Below are 5,619 nucleotides of genomic sequence, written 5' to 3'. Positions count from 1 at the left end.
GCCCGCACAGCTTCCAGCTGCTGAGTGGTGGGCGCGGCGTCGCCTCCAGCCCGCACGCAGCTTGAGAGAAAGAATCCGCTGCCACTGTTCTGCCAGGTCCTCTCCAGCCCCCCTGGGCGCTCAGCCCATCCCAGCCACGCTGACACCCCTCCCTGAGGGCCGGGCGCCGGAGGTGGCACCAGGACCTGCCGAGCGCTCAGGGAGAGAGCGCTTCCTGGGCTGCCCTTCCAGCGGGGGCGTGGGGGGGCCAGATCAACCTGCACAGCTGCTCCGGGGGCCCTGACTCCACCAGAGCCATCGCGGTCGAGCCAGGTGGGGGTCTCTGGGGTGCATCCCAGCCCCTTGTCCACGGAACAGCCCCGAGCTCCTGTAAAATAGCCCCTCTCTCACACGTGGCCGCTGGGGCAAGGGCAGCTGCTTTGTGTCCCCACCCCCTTCCTCCGGGATGTGATGGCACGTCAGTGCAGGGAGCCCCTCGCTTCCCCCGGCTGGGCCAGAGGGAGCAGGGCGCCCCCCGGTGGTTACCCCCAGTCCATAGCTCTGCGGGCCTGAGACGGGAGTTGCTGGCGGGAGCGGACTGGGGAGCTGAGTGGCACAGAGCAAGAGGGTGCCTGTCCCGCCTAGAGCTGGCAGTGCTCTGCCAGGGCTGTGGGGTGCGAGGAGGGGACCGGGGCCCCAGGAATCACAGCTGAGATGTGCCCTACGAAGAAGGCAGATGTGGCTGCCGGGTCTAGGCCTCGGTGTCCAGTCGCTAGCCAGGGCCATCCCGCCTCCCGCTGCAGCTCGGCTGCAGGGGGCAGCCTTCCCCGGGCAGGCAGGTGCAGCGTGGCCACACTCTCGGCCCCACGCCCCTTCGCTGTGCCAGTCAGTCCCACCACGGCTCAGCGCTACCGAAGCCGGCTAGCTCCGGTACCGACCCGCTAACCTAGCAGAGCAGGGCTCTGAGCTCCCGTAGGCCTACAGGCTTTTCGGTTCAAGCCTGTTCTTTCGCCCTGTGTAGCATGCGCTCCGGCCGGGGGCGCTGTCTAGGCGACACGAACTCTTCCCGCTGTTTGAGAGCTAGGGCTCTTTTAATAAAGCCGTCTGTCCCTCCTGCTGCGCATGTCCCTGTCTCTAGCTGCGGGGCCGGCCTGGGTGAGCGGCTGGGAGCCACCCGCTTTGGCGTGGGGCAAAAGGAGGAGAAAAATGGGGAGTGGTGGAAGCAAAAGCCAGGGGCCCTCCTCAGCCTGTCACCTGCTCCCTGCTGCAATCATCTCTCCTACCACTTCCCACTGGCATCCTACGCTGGGACAGGGCTCCCCCTCCTGCCTGCCATCCCAGGGCTCTGCTCTCCTGCCCCCTAAGCCGTCCCAGCTGGGCAAGGAACCGCTCTGCAAAGAGCTGTGTGTGGCCAGGGCCCCAGGGAATGGGAAGGCCTCAGAGCACAGCAGACCTCGGCTGGGAGATCGTGAAGTGCCCTGCAAAGTAAAGAAAGCAAGGGGGCTTGGGCCATTTTCTGCTGCTGTGAGGGGGTGGGGGAGGGGCTCTGCTTGGGCTTTATACTGGAAATTCAGAGCCTGTCTGGCCAGGCAGACTCGCGGGCGACTGGGGAGCTAGTGTAAATGAGGGAGGGAAAGACGAGGTTTAATTATTAGCATTGGGTGGGGGTGTCTAGGATCAGGCCGTGGTGCAAGGTGCTGTACATACACACAACAGAGACAGCCTCAGCCCCCAGGAGCTCACGGCTGAAGGATTAAAAACCTCTGGTGTTTGCCACCAGCTGCTGCACTCACTGCCTCGGGAACATTTTGGAGAAGCTGTTTTGGGAGAGATTCCACGCACACCCTGCATATCCCCAGGGACAGCCAGCAGCTCCTCCGGCCAAGCTAACCCCGGCGCCGGCTATTTCGAAGCAGGAAAGGGCCAAAAGCTCAATTTAAAAAACCCAAACTAAACCTGCTGGCCCAGCTAACTGTGACATCGGCATTAGTCCAGCCCAGTGCCTGGCTCACTGCCTGGGGGTAGGATTCCGGGGGGGAGGGAGGGGGGGTATATGATGAAGTTGTGGGTAGGGTCAGGGGAAAATTTTTTCATCTGAAACATTTTTCCCCTCTGAAAAATGCAGCTTCAGGTCAACCGAACCGTTTGGCTAATTCACGGTGAACTTGCCGAATCAGTCAGGGGAAAAGCCCCGAACCCTCGGCAAAGATTGCCAAAAACATTACATTTTCCCCCACGTCAACATGATTTTTAGATGAAATTTCCTTCAATGTTATTACAAAAAATTAAAAACCTTTTAAAAGGTTCATAAAATAAATGAAACATTTTGTTTGGTCTGACACCCCCCGCCCAACCTTTCCATTTTGGGTCACCCTCCCGCCAGCCCCCCATGCAGCCAGGCTGCCCCCTGCATCTTGCAAGGACTCAGCGCGAACACCAGCACTTCACCGTTTAGAACGCGTTGCACAAACGTTAACCAAATCATTCTCTGTCGTTTCCTTGTGTGGGGGGGGGGGGGGTCCAGAGGAGAGTGCAAAGGTGCCAGTGGGAGAACCCCACATGGGAGCAGGGGAGCTACCCCAAAGGAGCAGGGGTCCTGGTGTCTATCAATAAAAATGCAGAAAAATACACGTGACGGGATCCCCCCAGGGTGCAGCCTGGGACTGTGGGATCGCTGTGCCCCCTGAACTCTCCCCAGCCTGGGCTGTCTCTCACAATGCCTTGCTAGGGACCAGCAGCAAACCCCTCCAGGCACCGTGATCACTCAACACAACCACATGTGGAGCCCCACACCCAGCTAGATTGCATGAATGCTCCCAGAGCCACTCATGAATCACCCAGAAAAAGGCATCAGAGCCAAATCCCCCCCCCCAGCTCCCCGCACTGTACCCCAGGAATATATCATCTTGCACGGCTCAAGACAAGCAGTGCAAATGTATTAATTGGTTCCCCATTTCATCAATGGAAAGTGGATATACACCAGCCTTTGTACCTTGAGCAGATTTGCCCCACACTTCATACAAACTCACTGGTAAAGATAAACAGTTAAACAAATGTATTGACTGTAAAAGGAAGATTTTAATTGATATTAAGTGACAGGCAAAAAGTCAGAGTGGTTAACAAAATAAAATAAAATATAAGCACAGAGTCTAAACTCTCAACCCTATTCGGTAGCATCTGGATGAAGCACAATTCTCCTAACTTCACAGGCATGAATGATACACATCTATGGCTAGAGAACTGTCTTCCAGCAGATCGTAACCTTTCCCCTGCTACCTTACAAGCCATGCTTTGTATGTACGACCACGCTTATATACAGATGAGGAATACGGGAGTTCCAGGACGCTCCCCCAGGGTACAGAATGTCACAACACACCCAGGAAGATGTCAGTGAATTGTTTCTCACTAGACCATTGTTCACCCTGCCCCACTAGTCCTTAGGGCAGCCTCCACCTCTGTCCAGTGCAAACCCGGCTTCAGGGCTGGGAATCCAGCACCGCCACCAGCCTTTAAAACACCCCGTTTAAAGGGACACATTCTCCCAAGGCAGCGGAACAGTCCAATGCCTCACAGGGATGGGGGAGTAGGACCCGGCGCAGGGGGCATCAGGATTTTTAATACCACCCTCTTGTGAAGAGTGATAATGCAAGGAAATGACCTGTGTGTGGACTGCAAGTCGGAGCTGCTGACCCTACTGGCTGCCAATCCAGATCAGAGGTCCTGATCCGACTCCCCATTCAGAGAACTGGAGTTTTCCCACTGGGCTCCGGAGCCACCAGAATGGTTTCCTACATTCTGGTCAGTGCGTCTGAGAGCGCAGCGTGTATGTCTCCTCTTTAACAGGCCGCAGCAGCGCTGAGAACGGATGGCTGCTGGCTCCGTTCTCAGCAGCGGCCAGGTGCAGGACACAGAAAGCAAAGGCAAGGCAGGGCCCTGGCTGCATACACCACAGGATCCACGCATTAGACAGGGTGATGATAACAACACCCAGCCCATGGCTAGCACTTTTCGTCAGCAGATCTCAAAGTACTTCACAAAGGGGGGGGGCAGTAGCCTTATCATTTTACACATGGGGAAACTGAGGCACCAGCAGAGCCAGGAACCAAAGCCAGCTCTCCCAAATCCGAGTGCAGAGCTCTAGCCACTCAGCCACGCTGCACCTTTGACTCCAGGTTCTCCTATAGCTACCTGCAAAGCGCAGGGTTCGGCGTAGATGCCCTGATGGGGGGGCATTAACTCCTGCAAGAAATACATGGGCTCCTGCACTCAGGTCTTGCTGTTCCCTGCTGACATGGCCAATAAGGGGGCAGTTCAGGCCAAGTGCACTGAGAGCTGAGATCACCCGCTGCCCACAGAAGGGGACAGCGGTTGGTCACTAACTCCTTGGCCAGGATTAGAACCGGTGCACCAGAAGGGAAGAGCGCTCTGTGGCACGTGGCACTAGCCACCCCAAGGGCCTGCATCTCCCTGCTGAGAGCGCTTCCTAGTAAGAACCCCAGCGCCCCCAGCAATGGGCCTGTAAAACCAAGCCTCCATCCCAGCAAGCCCATGAGAGCCAGGCAGCAATTAACAAAGGGCCAGACCCAAACAGCAGGTGGCTGGGCCAGTCCGGGACCGGCTTGCTAGGCCAGAACTTCCCTGTGAAGGGCCCAGTTCTGCTCTCACTCGGGTAACGCCACTGAAATCAGCAGCTGTTCCACCCCCAGGTGCATGGCAACAGCCTCAGCCCCTCTGTCTGTCGCAGGGGCACCCATCCAGCCTCAGGCAGGACTGGGGTGGCACTGGCTTGGGCACGATGAAGCTGCATCATCTGGGCACGGAGCTAGGCAGTGCTGGGCCCAGCCGCTGGATCTCGGGGAACGCCTGGGGGAGGAGAGGCTCCTCTCTGCCCGTGGGGACTGAGAACAAGGGCTGGCATTTCCCCTCCCCCCCCCCCCCAGCCCTTGCTGTCCGTTCCCCTGGTCCCCATGGTGAGACCTGCAGTGATTCTCCAGGCAGGGACACGGCCCCACCCAGCTGGGGTGAGGGACTGACCTGGAGGGGCAGGGGGTGGCTGCCCGGTGTGAGCGCGACACACAGATGGCCTGGGGGCAATGCCCAGGGCGCCCCAAGGTGGGGGGATGCCCAGGGAGGTTATGCCCAGCTGCTGCTCTGACAAGCTGTGAGTGTTTGGGGTGGGAGCTGCTGCCTGAGGAGAAGCTGGGCCGCCGGGTCACGGGAACAGCCCAACTTGCTTGTGCTCCTTCTACACTGAGCGTCACAGGCTGCCCCCGGCTGCCCCCTCCCAACGGCACCGCCTGGGCTCTCCAAACGCCACGGGATGCCGAGGGGCGCGGCTGGGGCAGGGTCACCCATGGCCTGATACATGTCCCTCTCCCCGCCCCCTGGCCGCTCACACTCCCGGTGCTATGGAGGGACCCACGAGGCCCAGCGCAGCCAGCCAGGCTGTCCGCAGTGCCAGATACAAAGCCCACCTCGGGGTATAATCTGTTCACATGCACCAGTGCAGGAATCCCCCCAAACCCGGGCAGTAAAACCATTCTCGACAAACCCACAGGAACCATATAAAGGTACAACCCCTTCCCCGCTTCAGGGCCAGCGCCTCCCGCTCCCCAGTGTTCACAGCCGCGCTGCGGTCCC

Source organism: Emys orbicularis, chromosome 14 (assembly GCF_028017835.1).
Source record: "Emys orbicularis isolate rEmyOrb1 chromosome 14, rEmyOrb1.hap1, whole genome shotgun sequence".
Classification (NCBI taxonomy): Eukaryota; Metazoa; Chordata; order Testudines; family Emydidae; genus Emys; species Emys orbicularis.
Note: the sequence above shows the minus strand (reverse complement) of the source record.